Source organism: Equus asinus, unplaced genomic scaffold, assembly GCF_041296235.1.
Source record: "Equus asinus isolate D_3611 breed Donkey unplaced genomic scaffold, EquAss-T2T_v2 contig_804, whole genome shotgun sequence".
Classification (NCBI taxonomy): Eukaryota; Metazoa; Chordata; class Mammalia; order Perissodactyla; family Equidae; genus Equus; species Equus asinus.
In genome coordinates, this window is record NW_027225521.1 from 1,968,860 (window position 1) to 1,978,788 (window position 9,929).

Sequence of the window (9,929 nt, forward strand, 5' to 3'; positions counted from 1 at the left end):
CCTGTGCGGCTCCCAAGTCAGTGCCTCCCCTCAGGCCGAGAGACCAAGGGAGGCAGAGACTGGGACGGAGGTGCCGATCAAACAGCACCTCCCAACCAAAGAGCCAGCGCCACGCCGCTGGCTCGGCCCGCCACGGTCACTCCCACACCCGCGGGGAAACCCCAGCAAGGGGAACGCGCGGGCACGCGCCCGAGCCTGCCCGCCCCCACACGGCACGCCGTGGGGGGCGACGAGGCACCCGTCCCCCCCGAGGGGGACGAGGGGCACGCCTCCCTTACCGACTCGACCCCCCCGCTCCTCAGACACACCAGCGCAGTGGTTACCTGAGGAGGCCGACGGGAACAGGGAACGACACCGCCACTCGGCCTCGGGCGCCTGAGGGACGACCTGGAACGCTCCAGGGGCACCGCCAACGGCCTGGGGAACGCGCTCACGCGCCCGGGAAGGCGCGCGGCGCGGCGGCAACACGGCCCGCCCCACCGCGGGGAGGGCCGCCCGCGAGACACAGCCAAGAGGCACAGGCAGAGCATCCGCCGCGTCACGGAGACCCCGACACCGCCCACGCCACGAGGCACGGGGCGGGGGAGCGAGGTCGGGCCGGATTCCGCACCCCTGCCGCCTCCCACACGCCACTCGCAGCGGGGGAGAACGGGCGAGGGGACCCGCGGGCAGAGCGAGAAGAGCGGTCCCGTTCGCCATGAACGTCCGTCCCTCGTCTGGCACGGCTTAGGCCCGGCCCGGGAGAGCACAGCATCACCACATCGGTCGGCAGCATAACGCGAGGGACCCCCGAGCAAGGGAAGGCCGGCGAGGACAGCGAGCGGAGGAGCCTGCTTCAGCCTCACCGACCCCTCTCCTCCTCCAGCAAGCGCGGGCGACGACCCCAGGACGAGAACGCCTGACACGCACTGGCACGGAGCCGGTGGGATGGGGTAAGTCGCGACCGCACCCGGGTGCCGGCGGCAGGGAGTGCACGTGGTAGAGGACCCCGCGCCCCTAACCCCGCCGCCCTCGGGTACCAGAGACCGGAGGTGGCACCACGGTCGTGGGGGCGCCTGGAACGCACAAGAGCCGGCGCGCAGGCCCCAGCGGGCGGCTCAAGCGGCGGGGGTGGAAACGGGCGTCCGGTTCTCGGCCAGAGCCCGGAGCCCTCCCCGCACACGCATCCAGGCACCCGGAAGCTCTCGGGCGACTGTCACCCGAGCAGAGCGTGTCAGCACTTACCTGGCGGCACAAAACCACCCATTCGGGGGCAAGAATCGCCGCGCCCGGAGACGGGGCCCACCCACGGATCACCAGGGGAACCCCTGGATCACGGCCACGGCCACCAGACCCCAAGCACGACCCCATCGCCACCAGGCCCGGAGCTCCCGGGGCCATCTGGTCGACCCCAGAAGCGTGGCGGCAGGGGGAGCCGGGGACAGCCTCCCCGGGCCGCCCGCGCGGGCCGGGACCGGTCGGTCCCTCCCTCTGAGTCGCCGGGTCAGGACTTAGAAAAGAATTCCGCGGAGGCGCCTCCGGCGACCGGGCCCGGGGCGGGACCGTGGCTCCCGTCCCTCAGCCGGGGCTCCACCTACGCCTCGAGCCGGCCCCCTCCCGCCTCCGGACAAAGACGCGACCCGCGAAACTCGGAGAGAGAAGTCCGGTCCGACGGCCCGGACCCACCCCGGGCACGCGTCCGGGCCGGGGACGCCCTCCCCGGCCCGCCCTCGAGGGCTCCCGGGGCCGGTCCACGCTCTTCTCCAGGGCGGGACTTGGAAAAAAAAACTGCCACGGAGGAGGAGGCATCCGAGGACCGGGCCCGGTCCCCACCGCCAGAGCCGGTCGACTCGGAAGACCAGTGGGGAAAAGGCCAGCCCGGCGGCCGAGCCCGTCGCGCCCTCCACGGGCCTCCCCCGCAAGGCCCCGGCCGGTCGCCCACCTCCGGAGCGGGGCGCGGAAAGGGGATCGGCGACGCGGAAGGCCCGACCACCGGGCCGCCCTCGGGACGACGGCCGGGCACGGGACGAGCTCCCTCGCCCGTTCCCCCGCGGCGGCCCCCCACCCCCTCCCGGGGACGGAGGGGCACCGGCGGCTGCTGGTCGACCCGTCCGGGAGGCCCCACACCCCGGCCGGCACCGGGCGGCGCGGCGACAGCCACCTCCCTCAGTAGCCTGCACCTCCAATCTCCGGCGAGCGGGCGTCGCGCTCACGCCCCGGCGCCACCGGGCCAGATCCCGCCAGCGACGCCGGCCTCCCGGGACTCTGCCTCGGTCACCGCGGCCGAGTCCCGTCCCTTGGCCCGCGTCGCCGGAGCTCCGGAGGAAAGAGACGATATAAAAGCGGCCGCCAGGTGGCACCCGGCGACCGACGACCGCCTCAGCGGGACGGAGCCGGAGCGCGGGCCCGCCGGGGAGCACAGCCGGGCCGCCGGGCCGCCCGATCCCGTCCCGGAGCCCCCTCGGACCCAGCCTCCCGGCCCAGTGCGGCCCCGGGGCGTCCGCCCGCGGGCTCCCGGCCGCCAAGGCGCAGCCCCAGCCGCAGGAGGGGGACTCGGAAAAGGTTTCTCGGGCGATCACCGGGAAGGGGAAGGGGAGAGTTCCCCCCAGAGAGGCCAGGGGGCGGCCCGGGCCGGGCTGGGCCGGTGCGGCCGGGAGGCCGCCGCTTCCCGGAGCGGCTGGAGCGCCCCCGGGGTTCCCGGGAGGACTTAGAAAATCAGGGCGGGCGGGGACGGTCAAACCGAAACCAGGCACGTCATCCGAGAAGGACCGTGATGACGGGAGGAGGAAAGCTTTCCAGTCCAGAGGGCCTGTCAAAGGCAGGCGGAGAGTCTACCCGCTGAAACTGACGAAGATGGGCAAAAGAAGCTAGCTCAGGCGCCGACATTTAAGGAAATAAAAAAAAAAAAGCACGAGGGCGTGGAGAAATGGGGAAAAATCAACACTGAGAAATCTACCCTCTGAAACCGACGAAGATGGGCAACAGGGGCTAGCTCAGGTGGCAATTTTTAAGGAAAAATGAAAGGAAGTGCGTGGAGACCTGGGGAAAAAGCAACACGGAGAAATCTACCCTCTAGAACTGAGAAAGAAGCGCAACAGAGGCTAGCTCAGGTGGCAATCTTTAAGCAAAAAAAATAAAATAAAAAAATACAATGGCGAGGAGACCCGGTCAAAAAGCAACCCTGAAAAAGGTACCCTCTGAAACTGAGGAAGCAGGGCAACAGTGCCTAGCTCAGGTGACAATCTTTAAGCAAAAGAAACACACAAGGGCGTGGGGAGCTGGCGAAAAGGCAACACTGAGAAATCCACCCTCTGAAACGGACGAAGATGGGCAACAGAGGCTAGCTCAGGTGGCAATCGTTAAGCAAAAGAAACACACAAGGGCGTGGAGACCTGGGGAAAAAGCAACACGGAGAAATCCACCCTCTGAAACTGAGGAAGATGGGCAAGAGAGGCTACCTCAGGTGGCAATCCTTAAGCAAAAGCAAAGCACAAAGGCGTGGAGCCCTGGGGACAAAGCAACCCTGAAATATCTACCCTCTGAAACTGAGGAACATGGGCAAGAGAGGCTAGCTCAGGTGGCACTCGTTAAGCAAAAACAAAACCCAAAGGCGTGGAGACCTGGGGAAAAAGCAACCCTGAAATATCTACCCTCTGAAACTGAGGAAGATGGGCAAGAGAGGCTGGCTTCAGGTGGCAATCGTTAAGCAAAAGAAACACACAAGGGCGTGGAGACCTGGGGAAAAAGCAACATTCAGAAATCCACCCTCTGAAACTGAGGAAGATGGGCAACAGAGGCTACCTCAGGTGGCAATCGTTAAGCCAAAGAAACACACAAGGGTCTGGAGACCTGGGGAAAAAGCAACACGGAGAAATCCACCCTCTGAAACTGACGAACATGGGCAAAAGAAGCTAGCTCAGGTTGCAACCTTTAAGCAGAAAAAAAACACAAGGGCGTGCAGACCTGGCAAAAAAGCAACAGTGAGAAATCTACCCTCTGAAACCGACGAAGATGGACAACAGAGGCTAGCTCAGGTGGCAATTTTTAAGGAAAAATAAAAGGAAGTGCGTGGAGACCTGGGGAAAAAGCAACACGGAGAAATCTACCCTCTAGAACTGAGAAAGAAGCGCAACAGAGGCTAGCTCAGGTGGCAATCTTTAAGCAAAAAAAATAAGATAAAAAAATACAATGGCGAGGAGACCCGGTGAAAAAGCAACCCTGAAAAAGGTACCCTCTGAAACTGAGGAAGCAGGGCAACAGTGCCTAGCTCAGGTGACAATCTTTAAGCAAAAGAAACACACAAGGGCGTGGGGAGCTGGCGAAAAGGCAACACTGAGAAATCCACCCTCTGAAACGGACGAAGATGGGCAACAGAGGCTAGCTCAGGTGGCAATCGTTAAGCAAAAGAAACACACAAGGGCGTGGAGACCTGGGGAAAAAGCAACACGGAGAAATCCACCCTCTGAAACTGAGGAAGATGGGCAAGAGAGGCTACCTCAGGTGGCAATCCTTAAGCAAAAACAAAGCACAAAGGCGTGGAGCCCTGGGGACAAAGCAACCCTGAAATATCTACCCTCTGAAACTGAGGAACATGGGCAAGAGAGGCTAGCTCAGGTGGCAATCGTTAAGCAAAAACAAAACACAAAGGCGTGGAGACCTGGGGAAAAAGCAACCCTGAAATATCTACCCTCTGAAACTGAGGAAGATGGGCAAGAGAGGCTGGCTTCAGGTGGCAATCTTTAAGCAAAAGAAACACACAAGGGCGTGGAGGCCTGGGGAAAAAGCAACACGGAGAAATCCACCCTCTGAAACTGAGGGACATGGGCAAAAGAAGCTAGCTCAGGTTGCAACCTTTAAGCAGAAAAAAAACACAAGGGCGTGCAGACCTGGCAAAAAAGCAACAGTGAGAAATCTACCCTCTGAAACCGACGAAGATGGACAACAGAGGCTAGCTCAGGTGGCAATTTTTAAGGAAAAATAAAAGGAAGTGCGTGGAGACCTGGGGAAAAAGCAACACGGAGAAATCTACCCTCTAGAACTGAGAAAGAAGCGCAACAGAGGCTAGCTCAGGTGGCAATCTTTAAGCAAAAAAAATAAAATAAAAAAATACAATGGCGAGGAGACCCGGTCAAAAAGCAACCCTGAAAAAGGTACCCTCTGAAACTGAGGAAGCAGGGCAACAGTGCCTAGCTCAGGTGACAATCTTTAAGCAAAAGAAACACACAAGGGCGTGAGGAGCTGGCGAAAAGGCAACACTGAGAAATCCACCCTCTGAAACGGACGAAGATGGGCAACAGAGGCTAGCTCAGGTGGCAATCTTTAAGCAAAAGAAACACACAAGGGCGTGGAGACCTGGGGAAAAAGCAACACGGAGAAATCCACCCTCTGAAACTGACGAACATGGGCAAAAGAAGCTAGCTCAGGTTGCAACCTTTAAGCAGAAAAAAAACACAAGGGCGTGCAGACCTGGCAAAAAAGCAACAGTGAGAAATCTACCCTCTGAAACTGACGAAGATGGACAACAGAGGCTAGCTCAGGTGGCAATTTTTAAGGAAAAATAAAAGGAAGTGCGTGGAGACCTGGGGAAAAAGCAACACGGAGAAATCTACCCTCTAGAACTGAGAAAGAAGCGCAACAGAGGCTAGCTCAGGTGGCAATCTTTAAGCAAAAAAAATAAGATAAAAAAATACAATGGCGAGGAGACCCGGTCAAAAAGCAACCCTGAAAAAGGTACCCTCTGAAACTGAGGAAGCAGGGCAACAGTGCCTAGCTCAGGTGACAATCTTTAAGCAAAAGAAACACACAAGGGCGTGGGGAGCTGGCGAAAAGGCAACACTGAGAAATCCACCCTCTGAAACGGACGAAGATGGGCAACAGAGGCTAGCTCAGGTGGCAATCTTTAAGCAAAAGAAACACACAAGGGCGTGGAGACCTGGGGAAAAAGCAACACGGAGAAATCCACCCTCTGAAACTGAGGAAGATGGGCAAGAGAGGCTACCTCAGGTGGCAATCCTTAAGCAAAAACAAAGCACAAAGGCGTGGAGCCCTGGGGACAAAGCAACCCTGAAATATCTACCCTCTGAAACTGAGGAACATGGGCAAGAGAGGCTAGCTCAGGTGGCAATCGTTAAGCAAAAACAAAACACAAAGGCGTGGAGACCTGGGGAAAAAGCAACCCTGAAATATCTACCCTCTGAAACTGAGGAAGATGGGCAAGAGAGGCTGGCTTCAGGTGGCAAACGTTAAGCAAAAGAAACACACAAGGGCGTGGAGACCTGGGGAAACAGCAACACGGAGATATCGACCCTCTGAAACTCAGGAAGATGGGCAAGAGAGGCTAGCTCAGGTGGCAATCGTTAAGCAAAAACAAAACCCAAAGGCGTGGAGACCTGGGGAAAAAGCAACCCTGAAATATCTACCCTCTGAAACTGAGGAAGATGGGCAAGAGAGGCTGGCTTCAGGTGGCAATCTTTAAGCAAAAGAAACACACAAGGGCGTGGGGAGCTGGGGAAAAGGCAACACTGAGAAATCCACCCTCTGAAACGGACAGAGATGGGCAACAGAGGCTAGCTCAGGTGGCAATCGTTAAGCAAAAGAAACACACAAGGGCGTGGAGGCCTGGGGAAAAAGCAACACGGAGAAATCCACCCTCTGAAACTGAGGAACATGGGCAAAAGAAGCTAGCTCAGGTTGCAACCTTTAAGCAGAAAAAAAACACAAGGGCGTGCAGACCTGGCAAAAAAGCAACAGTGAGATATCTACCCTCTGAAACCGACGAAGATCGACAACAGAGGCTAGCTCAGGTGGCAATTTTTAAGGAAAAATAAAAGGAAGTGCGTGGAGACCTGGGGAAAAAGCAACACGGAGAAATCTACCCTCTAGAACTGAGAAAGAAGCGCAACAGAGGCTAGCTCAGGTGGCAATCTTTAAGCAAAAAAAATAAAATAAAAAAATACAATGGCGAGGAGACCCGGTCAAAAAGCAACCCTGAAAAAGGTACCCTCTGAAACTGAGGAAGCAGGGCAACAGTGCCTAGCTCAGGTGACAATCTTTAAGCAAAAGAAACACACAAGGGCGTGGGGAGCTGGCGAAAAGGCAACACTGAGAAATCCACCCTCTGAAACGGACGAAGATGGGCAACAGAGGCTAGCTCAGGTGGCAATCTTTAAGCAAAAAAAATAAGATAAAAAAATACAATGGCGAGGAGACCCGGTCAAAAAGCAACCCTGAAAAAGGTACCCTCTGAAACTGAGGAAGCAGGGCAACAGTGCCTAGCTCAGGTGACAATCTTTAAGCAAAAGAAACACACAAGGGCGTGGGGAGCTGGCGAAAAGGCAACACTGAGAAATCCACCCTCTGAAACGGACGAAGATGGGCAACAGAGGCTAGCTCAGGTGGCAATCTTTAAGCAAAAGAAACACACAAGGGCGTGGAGACCTGGGGAAAAAGCAACACGGAGAAATCCACCCTCTGAAACTGAGGAAGATGGGCAAGAGAGGCTACCTCAGGTGGCAATCCTTAAGCAAAAACAAAGCACAAAGGCGTGGAGCCCTGGGGACAAAGCAACCCTGAAATATCTACCCTCTGAAACTGAGGAACATGGGCAAGAGAGGCTAGCTCAGGTGGCAATCTTTAAGCAAAAACAAAACACAAAGGCGTGGAGACCTGGGGAAAAAGCAACCCTGAAATATCTACCCTCTGAAACTGAGGAAGATGGGCAAGAGAGGCTGGCTTCAGGTGGCAAACGTTAAGCAAAAGAAACACACAAGGGCGTGGAGACCTGGGGAAACAGCAACACGGAGATATCGACCCTCTGAAACTCAGGAAGATGGGCAAGAGAGGCTAGCTCAGGTGGCACTCGTTAAGCAAAAACAAAACCCAAAGGCGTGGAGACCTGGGGAAAAAGCAACCCTGAAATATCTACCCTCTGAAACTGAGGAAGATGGGCAAGAGAGGCTGGCTTCAGGTGGCAATCTTTAAGCAAAAGAAACACACAAGGGCGTGGGGAGCTGGGGAAAAGGCAACACTGAGAAATCCACCCTCTGAAACGGACGAAGATGGGCAACAGAGGCTAGCTCAGGTGGCAATCGTTAAGCAAAAGAAACACACAAGGGCGTGGAGGCCTGGGGAAAAAGCAACACGGAGAAATCCACCCTCTGAAACTGAGGAACATGGGCAAAAGAAGCTAGCTCAGGTTGCAACCTTTAAGCAGAAAAAAAACACAAGGGCGTGCAGACCTGGCAAAAAAGCAACAGTGAGAAATCTACCCTCTGAAACCGACGAAGATGGACAACAGAGGCTAGCTCAGGTGGCAATTTTTAAGGAAAAATAAAAGGAAGTGCGTGGAGACCTGGGGAAAAAGCAACACGGAGAAATCTACCCTCTAGAACTGAGAAAGAAGCGCAACAGAGGCTAGCTCAGGTGGCAATCTTTAAGCAAAAAAAATAAGATAAAAAAATACAATGGCGAGGAGACCCGGTCAAAAAGCAACCCTGAAAAAGGTACCCTCTGAAACTGAGGAAGCAGGGCAACAGTGCCTAGCTCAGGTGACAATCTTTAAGCAAAAGAAACACACAAGGGCGTGGAGACCTGGGGAAAAAGCAACCCTGAAATATCTACCCTCTGAAACTGAGGAAGATGGGCAAGAGAGGCTGGCTTCAGGTGGCAATCTTTCAGCAAAAGAAACACACAAGGGCGTGGGGAGCTGGGGAAAAGGCAACACTGAGAAATCCACCCTCTGAAACGGACGAAGATGGGCAACAGAGGCTAGCTCAGGTGGCAATCTTTAAGCAAAAAAAATAAGATAAAAAAATACAATGGCGAGGAGACCCGGTCAAAAAGCAACCCTGAAAAAGGTACCCTCTGAAACTGAGGAAGCAGGGCAACAGTGCCTAGCTCAGGTGACAATCTTTAAGCAAAAGAAACACACAAGGGCGTGGGGAGCTGGCGAAAAGGCAACACTGAGAAATCCACCCTCTGAAACGGACGAAGATGGGCAACAGAGGCTAGCTCAGGTGGCAATCTTTAAGCAAAAGAAACACACAAGGGCGTGGAGACCTGGGGAAAAAGCAACACGGAGAAATCCACCCTCTGAAACTGAGGAAGATGGGCAAGAGAGGCTGGCTTCAGGTGGCAAACGTTAAGCAAAAGAAACACACAAGGGCGTGGAGACCTGAGGAAACAGCAACACGGAGATATCGACCCTCTGAAACTCAGGAAGATGGGCAAGAGAGGCTAGCTCAGGTGGCAATCGTTAAGCAAAAACAAAACCCAAAGGCGTGGAGACCTGGGGAAAAAGCAACCCTGAAATATCTACCCTCTGAAACTGAGGAAGATGGGCAAGAGAGGCTGGCTTCAGGTGGCAATCTTTAAGCAAAAGAAACACACAAGGGCGTGGAGGCCTGGGGAAAAAGCAACACGGAGAAATCCACCCTCTGAAACTGAGGGACATGGGCAAAAGAAGCTAGCTCAGGTTGCAACCTTTAAGCAGAAAAAAAACACAAGGGCGTGCAGACCTGGCAAAAAAGCAACAGTGAGAAATCTACCCTCTGAAACCGACGAAGATGGACAACAGAGGCTAGCTCAGGTGGCAATTTTTAAGGAAAAATAAAAGGAAGTGCGTGGAGACCTGGGGAAAAAGCAACACGGAGAAATCTACCCTCTAGAACTGAGAAAGAAGCGCAACAGAGGCTAGCTCAGGTGGCAATCTTTAAGCAAAAAAAATAAGATAAAAAAATACAATGGCGAGGAGACCCGGTCAAAAAGCAACCCTGAAAAAGGTACCCTCTGAAACTGAGGAAGCAGGGCAACAGTGCCTAGCTCAGGTGACAATCTTTAAGCAAAAGAAACACACAAGGGCGTGGGGAGCTGGCGAAAAGGCAACACTGAGAAATCCACCCTCTGAAACGGACGAAGATGGGCAACAGAGGCTAGCTCAGGTGGCAATCTTT